Source organism: Cucumis sativus, chromosome 7 (genome assembly GCF_000004075.3).
Source record: "Cucumis sativus cultivar 9930 chromosome 7, Cucumber_9930_V3, whole genome shotgun sequence".
NCBI classification, from domain to species: domain Eukaryota; kingdom Viridiplantae; phylum Streptophyta; class Magnoliopsida; order Cucurbitales; family Cucurbitaceae; genus Cucumis; species Cucumis sativus.
The window spans coordinates 8,045,086-8,060,808 of record NC_026661.2 but is presented as its reverse complement, the minus strand read 5'-3'; the positions used below and the strand labels follow the sequence as shown (position 1 = coordinate 8,060,808).

Below are 15,723 nucleotides of genomic sequence, written 5' to 3'. Positions count from 1 at the left end.
AACTGATGGACAAACCGAGAGAGTAAATAGGTGCCTAGAGACCTATCTAAGATGTTTCTGCAATTAGCATGCAAGAAAATGGGATAAACTAATTCCTTGGGCAGAGTTATGGTATAATATCACTTTCCATGCGTCCACCAAAACAACTCCTTACCAAACTGTTTATGGCAGACCTCCCCTCTGTTGATTTTATGGAATTAATCTATCTTTCATTGATTATTTAATAGAGATACAAGCCTATATATAACCATAGAGAAATACACTTAAGGAAATAATATCAAATAATATCTCCAGAATAATCTCCTAAGAATAATCTAATTATATTAATACCCTCCCTCAAACTCAAGGTTGAAATCACAAACTTGAGTTTTCTAAGAACTAAGAAAAGAAACAATATATCTAGAATAGAATAAAAAACCCGAAGAACAAACACACAAAGAACTTCTAGGCTAAAACAAACCCACGAAGAGCGAAACGAAGAACTTCTAGGATAGAAACATAGATCCTCGTATAGAGATCTATAATAGAACCTAGGAAGAACGAAACAAGAACTCCGGGGGCAAAATGAAAGAGCAAAACTGAAGCAAAGTAGAACCAAATCAGGATGAAAACGTGGTCTGAATTGGGCAGGAGCGTTCCGTCATCAGAATGGAACTGAACGAACTAAACTAAAGCAAGTCAGATTCAAACTGAACAGGAAATCTGGGTGAACAGAACGAAAACTGAAGAGAGTTGAGAGGTTGAGTAGATAGAGAGCTTTGCGGCGTTCTTCGCAAAAAGAGAAGATGCGTTTCATGACGGCGAGCTTCACAAATGGAGAGCGGACAAGAGCCGAACCTGTGCGTCATCGGCTGTGAGTGGAGCGGAGCGGTGGATCATGGATCTGAACAAAGATTCACTCTCTTCAGGATCGGGAGTCTTCAATCGAAAGAGATTGTTTGGTACGAGTAAAGGGCGGCGGCAGAATCAGAGATGAGGATTTTGATCTAGGAGGCAGAGCGAATTACTTGGAGACATGATGTGTTGATTACTGATGGGTATGGCTCTGCCTACGTCGACGAATCAACGAAGGCAGACGAGCGGGAATGTGACGGCTAGAATACAAGGAGACTAAAACCCTATTGCTCTGATACCATGTTGATTTTATGGAATTAATCTATCTTTCATTGATTATTTAATAGAGATACAAGCCTATATATAACCATAGAGAAATACACTTAAGGAAATAATATCAAATAATATCTCCAGAATAATATCTCCAGAATAATCTCCTAAGAATAATCTAATTATATTAATACCCTCCACCTCCCCTCCATTGTTATCTTATGGGATGAAAAATCTTCAAATAATGAGGTAGAAGCCATGTTAAAAGAAAGAGATTTAGCAATCAATGCCTTGAAAGAAAACCTCTGTACAGCCCAAAACAGAATGAAAAAAATGGTAGATCAGAATCGCAGATAACTCAAGTTCAAAGTTGGTGATGAAGTTTATTTGAAACTACGGCCCTATAGACAAAGATCATTAGTTAGAAAGAAATGTGAGAAGCTAGCTTCGAAATTTTATGGGCTGTATGAGATTATTGAGGAGATAGGGGAGGTCACGTATCGTTTGAAACTAACACCAGAAGCTGTAATTCACAATGTTTTCCACATTTCCCAATTGAAACTGAAGTTGGGAAAACAACATGTCGTTCAACAGTAACCGCCTATATTTAACCGAGGACTTCAAATTACAATTATGGCTGGAAACTGTGTTGGGAGTATGATGGAACAAGGAGACGTGTTGAAATGAATGGCTGGTCAAATGGAAGAATCTACCGGATAGTGAGGCAACATGGGAATCAGTATATCTACTGAATCAGCAGTTCCCTAGCTTCCACCTTGAGGACAAGGTGAGTTAGAACCTAGGGGTATTGTAAGACCCCAATCATTCACACATATAAAAGGAGGAGCAGAAAGGTAAATGAACAAACAATTGTGTGATTCAAGTAGAATCCTTACACATTCTGTCATCATTAATTGTTTGTTCATTTACCTTTCTGCTCCTCTTTTTATATGTGTGAATGATTGAGGTCTTACAATACCCCTTGGTTCCAAGTTCACCATGCCCTCATGGTGAAAATTAGAAAACTGCTGATTCAACAGATAGACTGATTCCCACGTGGCTTCTCTATCTGGTAGATTTTTCCATTTAATTAGCCATTCATTTCCACTCAGCTCTTTATTCCAGCATACTCCCAACACAGTTTTTGGCCACAACTGCAATTCGAAGTCCTCAGTTAGGATAGGTTGTTGACGTTGGACTACATGTTTTCTGAGTTTCAGTTTCAGTTGAGAAATGTGGAACACATTGTGAATGACAGCTTCTGCTGGTAACTTCAAACGGTACGCGACCTCTCCAATCTCCTCTGTAATCTTGTACGACCCATAAAATTTTGGCGCTAGTTTCTCACACTTCTTTCTAGCCAATGAGCGTTGTCTATAGGGTCTTAGTTTCAAATAGACTTCATCCCCTACCTTGAACTTCAATTCTCTCCGATTCCGATCTGCCATTTTTTTTCATTCGGTTTTGGACTCAAGGCATTGATTGCTAAGTCTCTTTTTTTTAACATGGCTGCTAACTCATTATTTGGAGATTTATTCATCCCATACGATAATAATGGGGGGGGGGGGGGTCTGCCATAAACAGTTTGAAAAGGAGTTACTTTGGTAGACGTATGGAAGGTGGTGTTGTACCACAACTTTGCCCAAGGAATCGACTTGTCCCATTTTCTCGGCTGTTCATTACAGAAGCACCTTAGATAGGTCTCCTGACACTTGTTTACTTTTTCTGTTTTTCCGTCTGTTTGCGGATGAAAAGTCGTGCTTCTTTTTAAAAGCGTGCCCTTGGTGGTGAATAACTCCCTCAAGAAATTGGTAAAAAAAATCTTATAACTATTTGTAATAATAGACTTGGAAATGCCATGTTTGCTGACTACTCTTTCCATAAATATAGAAGCTACTTGTTTTGGGTGTTTAAGAGTTAGGAAGTAGGAGTACTTACTTAAAAGGTCAACTACCACCATAATTACATTATATCTCCAACTAAGGGTAGTCCTTCTATAAAATCTGTTGGAGAAGTTGAGAGTCCCACATTGGAAAAACCAAGGGGACTCATACTCCATATAAGGTAGATGGGCTACTCCTCTCATTGCTAATTGGTTTTGAGATGGAAGCCCATACTACCAAATTTAACAACCCTAGAGACTATGTAAAATTACAATAAAGTACATATGTATATATATATATATCATAACACTCCCCCTCAAGCTGGAGCAAATATGTCGATCATGCCCAGCTTGTTGCACAGATAGCTTATCCTTCCATTTAAAGCTTTAGTTAGAATATCTCCCAATTGTTCTCCGGTCTTCACATATCCTGTGGACACCAACCCAATCTTGGATTTTCTCACGAATGAAGTGACAAACCACCTCAATCTGTTTAGTTCGTTCATGAAATACTGGATTAGATGCAATATGAAGTGCAGCTTGATTATCACTAGCTCGGTAATACTGAAGCCTATCTCATATAATAGTTGGTGAATCCATACTATTTCACACACAGATTGTGCCATATGACTCAACACTCGAACAACACAATATCCAGAAGTCGATCTCCTATCCTCACTCAACTTCCCAACTAATCTCCTATATCTCTCAGGATCTTTACATAATTCTCCTTCTTTAACAAGTTGCTGATTTGGCATCATTGGAGTGCCACTTGGTTTGGCGCCTAATTTTCCTATTTCAGACAACAAATCAAGTACATATTTTCGTTGAGACAAATAAATACCTTTCTTGCTTCTCATCACTTCAATGCCCAAAAAATATTTCAATTGGCCCAAATCTTTTGTATAAAACTGACCCTGAAGGAAAGTTTTGAGAGACGAAATACCCAATGCATCATTTCCAGTAATAACAATATCATCAACATATACAACTAGTAGAACTATACCCTTCTCAGATCGGCGATAGAAAACTGAATGATCAGATGTACTCTTCTTCATACCAAAGCATACAAGGGCTTGACTAAACTTACCAAACCACGCACGAGGACTCTGTTTCAAACCATACAGAGATTTTCGAAGGCGACATACTTTATCACTCGCCCCCTGAGCAACAAACCCTGGTGGTTGTTCCATATAAACTTCCTCTTGAAGATCACCGTGAAGAAAAGCATTCTTAATGTCAAGTTGATGCAACGACCATTTATTGGTAGCAGCCATGGAAAGAAATAGGCGAATGGAAGTGAACTTGGCAACCGGAGAGAATGTATCTGAATAATCAGTGCCATAGATTTGAGCATAACCTTTGGCAACAAGGCGAGCCTTTAAACGAGCCACTGTTCCATCAGGATTCATCTTGACAGCAAACACCCATTTACAACCAATGGCCTTCTTTCCTGCAGGACGAGATACCAAATCCCAAGTACCATTATCATCTAAAGCAGTCATCTCCTCAATCATTGCATTTTGCCAGCGAGGATGAGACAAAGCTTCATGAACAGAGTTAGGAATAGATGTGGACTCAAGAGACGTAATAAACGCATATGTGGAGGGAGATAACTGGTGATAGGAAATAAAGGAAGAAACGGGGTAAGTACACTTGCGTTTACCTTTGCGAAGAGCAATGGGAAGATCATCACTTGGCGCTGGATCACATGATGAAGGAAGCATTGATGGAGGACATGAGTCTGAAGGTTGTGGTGGAGGTCGTCGGGAGTAGACTTGAGAAATCAACAGGCGGGAAGGAGGCACATCAATAGACAAGGATGGTGTGGGAGAGGTAACCTCATATATAAAAAGATTGTCATCCTCCCCTTGACACAAACTCGATGGTGATGAAGTAAAGGGTGTATCTTCAAAAAAGACAACATCAGGCGAAACCAGATACCTTTTAAGGGTAGGACAATAACAACGATAACCCTTTTGAACACGTGAATAACCCAAGAAGATACACTTCAAGGATTTGGGATCTAACTTAGTATGATGAGGACGAACGTCACGAACAAAACAGACACAACCAAATATCTTAGGAGCAATAGGAAACAAATGCTTGGTAGGAAAAAGAACACGATAGGGAATCTCACCATTAAGAACAGAGGAAGGCATTCTATTAATCAAAAAACAAGCTCTAGAGACAGCATCAACCCAAAAGATTTTTGAAACATGCATTTGAAACGATAAAGCACGGGCAGTTTCAAGTAAATGCCTATTTTTCCGCTCTGCAACACCATTTTGAGATGGAGTGTCAGCACAGGAAGATTGATGAATAATGCCATTTTCACACAAGTAAGAGCCAAGAGAATGAGAAAAATATTCACCCGCATTATCAGTACACAAAGTTTTGATAGAGACATTAAATTGGTTTTTTATTTCAGTATGAAAGGCACAAAAATGAGATAATAACTCAGAACGATTTTTCATTAAATATAACCAAGTTAGACGAGAATGATCGTCAACAAAAGTAACAAAATAACGAAAGCCTGTTTGAGATACAACTGGACACGGACCCCAAATATCAGAATGAAGTAACTCAAATGGAGCAATTGCTCGTTTATCGACTCGAGGACTCGAACTAAGACGATGAAATTTCGCAAATTGACACGAATCACAATTTAAAGAGGACAAAGACCTAAATTCTGGATAAAGTTTCTTCAACACGAACAAAGATGGATGACCTAAACGACAATGGACTTCAAAAGGAGAGGGAACGACAGGACACGCCACAGCTTGCGATACTTGATGATCAAAGAGATAAAGGCCTCCTGACTCATATCCTCTACCAATAATCTTCTTCGTCACACGATCCTGAAACAAGCAATAACCAGAAAAGAACATGACAACACAATTTAGGTCATGAGTAAGTTGACTAGTAGAAATTAAATTAAAGGATAAGTTAGGCAAATGTAACATAGAAGAGAGAGAAAATGATGGGGTAAGGTGAATAGTGCCAGAGCCAAGAACAGAAGATGTGGAGCCATCGGCCAATGTAACCGATGGAAAAGGGGCAGGGGACAACGGTCTAGAAAATAGGTGAGAATTACCTGTCATATGAGCTGTGGCACCAGAGTCTATGACCCATTTGGTAGATGATGTAAGAAGACACTTTATATTACCTGGGGCAACAGTGGATGCAATCGGAGTAGAGGAAGATGACGCTTGTAATGACTCTTGGTAATTTTGAAACTTAGCAAACTCATCTGCCGAAATAGTAACTGACGCCTCTGGTATATCACATGTGGAGGCTATCTGAGCATGTTGAGATCGTTGACTATTCTTATATAGCAATTTTCGACAATCACGTTTCATATGGCCTGACTTACGACAGTAGTTACAAACAATCTCTACAGGCTCTGGTTTTCGATGATCAGTACTATTCCTCTGAGGTGCCCGAGGGTTATTGTTCTTGCTAAAGAGAGCACTACTGGGTTGAGGAATAGACACACTAGTCGGAGAGCTTTCAATGCGAAGGACTCGAGTGAAGGCATCATCTAATGATGGAATCTTGGAGTCAGAGAGAATCTGTGTCTTTGCCATTCCAAATTCAGGTAAGAGTCCATTCAGGAAAATCATAACAGCCATCTTCTCTCGTTGAACTTGTTGAACTTTAACATCAGGACTAAAAGGTAACAACAAGCCAAGCTCGACAATGATCTTCTTAAGCCGCATAAAGTAGCTGGTGACAGACTCAGCTTTCTGTTCCGCACGAAAAAATTGCATACAAACTTCAAACATTCTATGCACTTGCTCTTTACCTGAGTATAGAAAATCCAAAAATTCCAAAAGTTCTTTAATAGACTCACAGTGATCAACCAATCCAATTATCTCACTCTCAATTGAATTCTTGATCTGAAGATATAAACGGGCATCATCACGAAGCCAATCCTTCTTCTGCTTTGCATCTTTTGGGGGATCTTCAGTCATATGATCATCCATATCAGTACTTCTCAAATAAAATAAAATTGTCCGCGCCAATCGTAATAATTGGATTCATTTAACTTATGTTCTGTGATCTTAGAGGCCAAGGGTACGTTGGAGACTACCAAATTTTTTATGTCGGCCATATTGAAGTCACACGTTGATTGTAGTCCACTCGAACAAGAGAAAATCAATCCAAACAGCTGCAAAATTGGAAAAAGACACAAAACCAATCGTGTAACCTTCGGTTTTCGTCAAACCCGAATGTTATTTGATAGACCCAATGGTACAGACTGGCAGGAAACAATGGTTCACCATAATTACATTATATCTCCAACTAAGGGTAGTCCTTCTATAAAATCCATTGTCTAATCTTCCAATATCCTCTCGAGAATGGGAATGGGTTGCAACTCTGGCTGGTTTGGTAGCTTCGAATTTGTTTTGTTGGCATATGTCACATTCTTCCACGTACTTCTTCACATCTGCTTTCATTCCCTTCCAAAACAATTCTCCACTAATCCTTTTGTAAGTTCTCAAGAAATCGGAATGACCTCCTAGTATGGAGTCATGGGAAGGTGTGCAACAACCTAGGAATGAGGGAGGAATGTCGTGATAACACTATCCTTCCTTTATACAGCAGCTTATCATTAATCCATTGATATTTCCCTCCCTGGTCCACCCCCTTTCACCTCTGCTATGATCTCTTGGAGTTCTTTATCATTCTCAACTTCCTTCTCTATTAGCTCAATATCAACGATGCCGGTTGTAGTCATTGTGTTCAATTCCACGGTTTGATCCTTCCTTGAAAGAGCATCAGCGGCTTTATTCTGCAAGTCCGGTTGATACAATATCTCGAAATCATAGCCCAAGAGTTTTGTTAACTATTTCTGAAATTGAGGTTGAACCTCCCTTTGTTCTAACAAGAATTTGAGAGCTTTCCTGATCTGAAGTAATAGTGAATTTCCTTCCCAGTAGGTAGTGCCTCCATTTCTGCACTGATAAAACAACTGCCATCAATTCCCTTTCATATATAGACTTAGATTGGGCTCTTGATAGTTTCTGATTGAAGAAGGCGATAGGATGTCTCCTTGTGACAGCACCACTGCTAATCCCACTCTTGAAGCATCAGTCTCAATAGTAAACGACAATGACCAATCAGGCAGTGCTAGGACTGATATGGTTGTCATTGCTAATTTCGGTTGCTCAAAGACTGATGTTGCTTCCTCATTCCATTTGAATGCATTCTTCTGAAGTAACTTAGTTAAATGTGCTGCAATTTCCCCATAAATCTTCACAAACCTTCTATAATAACCGGTTAATTCTAGAAATCCTCTCAGCCAGTGATGTCTTTTGGTTGTGGCAAATTAATTATGCTTCGAATCTTTTCTTCGTCAGCTTCAACTCCTCGGCTAGAAATTATGTGCCCCAAATACTGAACTTGGGGGTGTGCTATAACACATTTTCTTCTATTTGCAAATAATTAATTATCCTTCAGTATTGAAAAAACCATTCCCAAATGTTTCACATGCTCATTTATATAGCACTATAGACTAAAATATCATCAAAAAATACAAGAACACATCTCCTAAGAAAGGGTTTGAATACCTGATTCATTAGAGATTGGAATGTGGCTGGGGCATTGCTGAGGCTGAAGGGCATAACTAAGAATTCGTAGTGTCCTTCGTGAGTGCGAAATGTTGTTTCTCCACATCTTCCTCCTTCATCCTTATTTGATGGTATCCTGATTTTAAATCTAATTTGGAGAACATAGTTGCCCCATGTAGTTTATCTAGTAGTTCTTCAATTATCGGGATAGGGAATTTGTCTGATACTGTTACCTGGTTTAGCTTGCGGTAGTCCACACAAAATCTCCAACCCCCATTTTTTTTTTCACTAATAACACCGGACTGGAGTAAGGGCTGTTACTCGATCTAATCACCTCTGCCTGTAGCATTTCTATCACCAATTTTTCAATTTTCATTTTGTACATGTCCATACTTGTCGAACGTTGATTGGCCTTTGATCTAGCATGGTTAATATGCGATGGTCAATCGGTCTCTTGGGAGGTAAACCCTCGGGTGATTCAAATATGTCCATGTATTGTTTGAGTAAACTTTGAACCATGGGTAGTTCTTTCTCATCTCCTTTTTGCTCGGTTTTTTCTTCATACTCATCCTCCCATTCGATTTCATAGTTTTGTAGTTCTAAAAGGAATCCTTGGTCCCTTGTCTGCCATGTTTTTTCTAGGGTCCTCAACGAGCATTCTGCCTTAATGAGTGAAGGATCCCCTTTGAGTATTACTCTTCTTCCTTTTGTCCAGAATGTCATAGTTAGGGATGGCCAATGCACCTTCATGGTTCCAGTAGAATCCAGCCATTGCATTCCCAACACCAAGTCCACATTCCCTAGTTCCAAGCTAAGAAGTCAGCTATGATCGTTATCTCTTTCAACCTCAATTTTACCCTCTTACAGGTTCCCTTTCCTTCACAACGTGTACCATCTCCAATGGTTACTCCAAATTGGGTACTTGGATCAATGACTAATCGCAGATCTTCCACCAACTCTTGACTGATGAAATTATTTGTCGCGCCACTGTCAATAAGGATTACTACCTCCTTTCCATTCACCTGACCTTTCAATTTCATAGTTCTCTTGGATGTGACTCCCGTGATAGCTCTTAATTCAACCTCAGCGGCTTCATTCAAATCTAATTGATTCAGCTCTATCATTTCCTCTGCCTCACCTCTGCAGGAGCCTCCTCCTCGTTACTCTCTTCCTCATTAAGTATAAGAAGTATCAACTCTCTTTTTTCTGTGACCTTGCATTTATGGCCGGGTGAATATTTTTCATTACATCTGAAGCACAACTCTTTGTCAAGCCTTGCTCTAAACTCTGTGTCTGATAGCCTCTTAACTGGTAGATCATTTTTTTGGTAACCCCTTAACCGGAATGATTATTTATTTCATGGCAAACTCCGTTTTCTTTGGCTCATTCTTCTCATTTTTACTTCGATTCTTGTGTGTGCTCTCACTTCTTTTGAGCTCACTTTTGCCCCAATCTGCCTTGGCTAATTGTAAGGCTAAATTTCTATCATTCACGAGTTGAGCCTCCTTGATACACTCCTCTAAGGTTTGAGGGTGTCTATGTTAGGATTCTACACCCTTTCTAATAAAATACCCAACTATGGCTAAACAGAGACAGCACCCTGTGATCCTTTATTTATATATATAGCCCAAAGTTACAGCTACAATAAGGAATGAAAACAAGAACAATGAACAACAAGAACATACCAGCACCCTTCACAAGAACATAACAGTCATTCGTTAGCTCCCAATTCTTTGTTCCAGCGAATTCCCAATACCTGTTCTGGCCATAGTTGTAATTCGAAATCTGTTGTCAACATAGGTTGCTGTTGCTGCACAACCTTCTGCTTACCTAAATTGAGCTTCAACTGTGAGATGTGGAACACATCATGAATACTCGCCTCTGGTGGAAGTTTCAATCTATAGGCCACCTCTCCTATCTCTTCAATGATTGTGTAAGGCCCGTAGAATTTTGGAGCCAGCTTTTCACACCTTTTCCGAGCTAAGGTTCTCTGCCTATAAGGTCTGAGCTTTAAGTATACTTCATCACCCACCTTGAACTTCAATTCCCTTCTTTTGGTGTCTGCCCATTTCTTCATGCGGTTTTGGGCTAAGTGAAGATTCTCCTTCAAGGCGTTCAATGCCAGATCTCTCTCCTTGAGCATTATTTCTACCTCATCATTCTGAGTTTTTCGGGTTCCGTAGGATAGAATCGGGGGTGGTTGCCTTCCATATACAATCTTGAAAGGGTTGGAACGTATGGATGAATGGAAAGTAGTGTTATACCACAGTTCAGCCCATGGAATGAACTTATGCCACCTTTGAGGTTGCTCATTGCAAAAGCATCTCAAGTATGTCTCCAGACATTGGTTTACCCTTTCCGTTTGCCCATCTGTTTGTGGGTGGAACGCCGTGCTTCTTTTCAGTTTAGTTCCCATAGTTGTAAATAACTCCTTCCAAAAATGACTAATGAAAACTTTATCCCTGTCGGATACTATGGATTTTGGAACCCCATGCTTGCTGATGATCTTTTCAATGAATGTCGTCGCCACTTGTTTAGCTGTGAAAGGGTGCTTCATAGTGATGAAATACGCGTACTTGCTCAATCTGTCTACCACCACCATTATCACATTCATTCCCCTGCCTTCGGTAACCCTTCTATGAAATCCATTGACCATTCTTCTAGTATGGCTTCCGGAGCAGGAAGTGGATGTAATACCCCTGCTGGTTTCGTGGCCTCATATTTGTTCCTTTGACAAATCTCACACTGTTCCACGTATTTCTTTATATCAGCCTTCATTCCCTCCCAGTACAGCTCTCCGCTCATCCTTTTATATGTCCTCAAGAATCCCGAGTGTCCTCCCAAGATGGAGTCATGGAATGTATGCAGCAATGTGGGGATCACTGACGACTTCTTTGATAATACCACTCTCTTCTTGTAGAACAGTTTCCCATTCTCCCAGCTAAATTTGCTAATTCCCTCTGGATTCTGTTTCAATTCTTTAATGGTTTTCTGTAATTCCTCATCTTGGTTGACTTCCTTGTCTATCACTTCCATGTCTACAATGCCAGTTGTCGTCAAGGAGTTTACTTCCAGCGGATATTCCATCCTAGAAAGGGCATCTGCTGCTTTGTTTTGTAATCCAGGTTGGTATAATATTTCAAAATCGTATCCCAGCAGTTTGGTCAGCCATTTCTGAAATTGGGGTTGTACTTCCCTCTGCTCTAGGAGAAATTTCAATGCCTTTTGATATGAGATAATTGTAAACTTCCTTCCTAATAGATAATAACGCCATTTCTGCACTGATAATACTACAGCCATCGGTTCTCTTTCGTAAATGGACTTGGCCTGAGCTCGTGTCGACAATTTCTGGCTGAAGAAGGCTATGGGGTGACCATTCTGTGAAAGTACAGCTCCCAATCCTGTCCTTGAAGCATCTGTTTCGATTAAAAAAGGTAGATCCCAATTCGGCAGTGCTAGCACCGGGATAGTAGTCATGGCCATCTTTAATTTTTCAAAAGCCTCGGTTGCTTGTTCATCCCACGCAAAAGAATTCTTTTGCAACAATCTGGTCAAGGGGGCTGCAATTTCTCCGTATCCTTTCACAAACCTACGATAATAGCCCGATAATCCCAGAAATCCTCTCAGACCCGTGACATCTTTCGGCTGAGGCCATTTCACCATGTCTTTGATCTTCTCCTCATCAGCCTGTACTCCTTTACTCGAAATTATATGCCCCAAATATTGGATTTTGGAGTGAGCTATGACACACTTCTTCTTATTTGCAAATAGATGGTTATCCCTAACACTGCAAATACCATCCCTAGATGTTTCTCATGTTCTGATATATCCTTGCTATATACAAGTATATCATCGAAGAATACCAATACACACCTTCTTAAAAAAGGTTTGAATACCTGATTCATCAAGGATTGGAAGGTGGCTGGTGCGTTTGTAAGACCGAAGGGCATTACCAAAAATTCATAGTGACCCTCATGTGTTCTGAACGCGGTCTTCTCAACATCTTCCTTATGCATCCTTATTTGATGGTAACCGGACTTCAGATCTAGTTTTGAGAAAACCGTGGCTCCATGTAATTCATCCAGCAGTTCTTCTATCACTGGGATAGGAAATTTGTCCGATATGGTTACTTGGTTGAGTTTCCGGTAATCTACACAAAAGCGCCACCCTCCATCTTTCTTTTTGACCAATAAAACAGGGCTGGAGTAAGGGCTATGACTGGGACGTATCACACCTGCTTGCAGCATTTCCACCACCAATTTCTCAATTTCCTCCTTCTGTACATAACCATATTTATATGGTCTGACATTGATGGGCCTTTGGTTCGGTAAAACCAATATACGGTGATCTATTTCTCTCTTAGGGGGTAGTTTTTTTGGATCCTCAAAGATGTCTGCATACTGTTGTAACAGATTTTTAATCATTGGAATCTCTTCCTCGTCCCTTTTCATTTCCTGCTCCACTTCCACCTCCGTGTCTACTTCATACTTTTGGAATTCCAACAGAAAACCCTGATCTTCATTTTCCCACGTTTTCTCAATGGTTTTCAGGGAACATTCTGCTTGGATGAGGGATGGGTCTCCTTTCAAGATAATTTTCTGTTTGCCTAACCAGAAGGACATTGTTAGAGATGGCCAATGTATCTTCATGGTGCCTGTTGTATCCAGCCACTGCATACCCAATATTACATCCACATTTCCCAACTCAATAGCAAAAAAATCAGCCACCACCACCACCCCTTGTAGTTCCAATTCCACTCTCTTGCAAACACCCTTGCCTGTACACTTGGTGCCATCTCCAATTGTAACTGCAAACGGGTTACCTTTTTCCAAATATAAGTTCTTTTCCTTTACTGTCCGGTTATGTATAAAATTATGGGTTGCTCCACTATCAATCAGCACTATCACTCCTTTGCCCTTTATATTTCCCTTCAGCTTCATCGTTCCCTTCGATGCCATCCCATGGATTGTCTTTAATTCTATTTCCTCCCCCAGCAAAATCCAGATGGTTTAATTCCACTGTTTCCCCTGGTTCCTCTTCCATCTTGCCTTCCTCTTCCTTGCTCTCCTCTTCATTCATGATAAATAACATCAGCTCCCTTTTTTCCTTCACTCTACATCTGTGCCCTGGTGTATATTTCTCATTGCATTTAAAACATAGGCCCTTATCCAATCTGGACCTGAATTCTGCATCTGAAAGTCGTTTGATAGGAGGTTCATTTTTTTGATAACTACCCTTAATAGGTATAGTTACTTGTTTTATGGGGAAATCTGTCCTCCTCATGTAGCCTTTGTCTGTTCCATCTTGGATTTTTCCTGCATACTCTTCTTTTTTCTTTGGTTCCACTGTCCTGCCCTCGATCTTAGTCAATTTCATTGCTACATTCCGATCATTGACTAGTTGAGCCTCCCTCATACAATCTTCCAATGTTCGAGGGTAACGACTAACGACTTCTGCCTGAAGATTGGGTTCCAGACCGGTCAGAAAAGCATCGCGTAACACACTTTCCTCCATGTGAGGGAGGGGAGCTGAATATGTGACAAATTTCTTCACATACTCACTGTAGGATCTATCTTGTTGAATCCTAATCAAGCGTGCCACTAGACTTGTTTGTCCTGAGTCCTTGAAGAAATCAAACATCCTCCCTTTCAAATCTTCCCATGACTCTACTTTCTTCCTATTATGCGTCCACCTGTACCAGTCCACTTCCTCTTGCCCAAAACTGACCACCGCCACTCTGATCTTCTCGTTTTCTGGCAGGTTGTTCATCTCAAAGAAATGTTCTGCTCTATATACCCAGGATTCTGGATTTTCACCTAAGAACATAGGCATTTCTAACTTTGCGTACTTACTTCGATCCACATTGCTTCCATTTACCTCATTACAGACTTCCGATTCTTCTACTTTTCCTTTCAACTTCATGCTGGATCCATCAGATGTTCCGGATTCATCTCTTTTCTTATAGCTATGATTCTCTCTTAGTTCCTCTGTCAGTCTTTCCATAGATTTCTTCATTTCCAGTAGCATTTCTTTCATGCTCAGCAGCTCCTTCTCGGTTCCTTCCATTCGTTCCTCCATTTGTCTTTGTGCCATGCGACGCGTAACCACCCCCAGTTTTTTCTTTTTGTCGGGCTCTGATACCAAATGTTAGGATTCTACACCCTTTCTAATAAAATACCCAACTATGGCTAAACAGAGACAGCACCTTATGATCCTTTATTTATATATATAGCCCAAAGTTACAGCTACAATAAGGAATGAAAACAAGAACAATGAACAACAAGAACATACCAGCACCCTTCACAAGAAGGATACCCCTCTCCTATCGACTGCTGCCGCCTCCCTTACTTAAAAGATAACCAAAAAGATACCTATCCCTATTTCTCAATCATTCTATTTATACTCACCCTCAAATTCCTACCCAGTGGGACCCACCTGCACATTCTTTTATTTGTCGCGCCACTGTCAATAAGGATTACTACCTCCTTTCCATTCACCTGACCTTTCAATTTCATAGTTCTCTTGGACGTGACTCCCGTGATAGCTCTTAATTCAACCTCAGCGGCCTCACCCTCTGCAGGAGCTTCCTCCTCGTTACTCTCTTCCTCATTAAGTATAAGAAGTATCAACTCTCTTTTTTCTATGACCTTGCATTTATGGCCGGGTGAATATTTTTCATTACATTTGAATCACAACTCTTTGTCAAGCCTTGCTCTAAACTGTGTCTGATAGCCTCTTAAATGGTAGATCATTTTTTTGGTAACCCCTTTAACCGGAATGATTATTTATTTCATGGCAAACTCCGTTTTCTTTGGCTCATTCTTCTCATTTTTACTTTGATTCTTGTGTGTGCTCTCACTTCTTTTGAGCTCACTTTTGCCCCAATTTGCCTTGGCTAATTGTAAGGCTAAATTTCTATCATTCACGAGTTGAGCCTCCTTGATACACTCCTCTAAGGTTTGAGGGTGTCTACTAATCACTTCAGCTTGTAGTGATGGTTTGAGCCCAGTAAAAAATGCGTCTTGGAGTACATTTTCTGCCATGTCGGGCAGTGGATTCAACGAATTCCTTGACATAATCACTATAAGATCCTTCTTGCTTGATACGGATAAGTCGTGCCCCTAAGCTCTTCTGTCCCGTGTCATTGAAAAATTCGAACAT

General features: G+C 40.3%; 1 protein-coding gene and 1 long non-coding RNA gene across 8 annotated transcripts in view; one reads left to right on the top strand and one right to left on the bottom strand.

The window, feature by feature from the left end:
- The window catches only part of LOC116405050, a 34,451-nt gene extending 33,714 nt beyond the window's left edge, over positions 1-737 (bottom strand). Inside the window, exon 1 of the long non-coding RNA XR_004218106.1 lies at positions 547-737. This is a non-coding gene — a long non-coding RNA (uncharacterized LOC116405050). The remainder of the gene's footprint in view (positions 1-546) is intronic.
- The window catches only part of LOC116405044 (meiotic recombination protein SPO11-1-like), a 28,351-nt gene that overhangs the window by 6,970 nt on the left and 5,658 nt on the right, over positions 1-15,723 (top strand). The gene's annotated exons all lie outside the window — the stretch shown is intronic.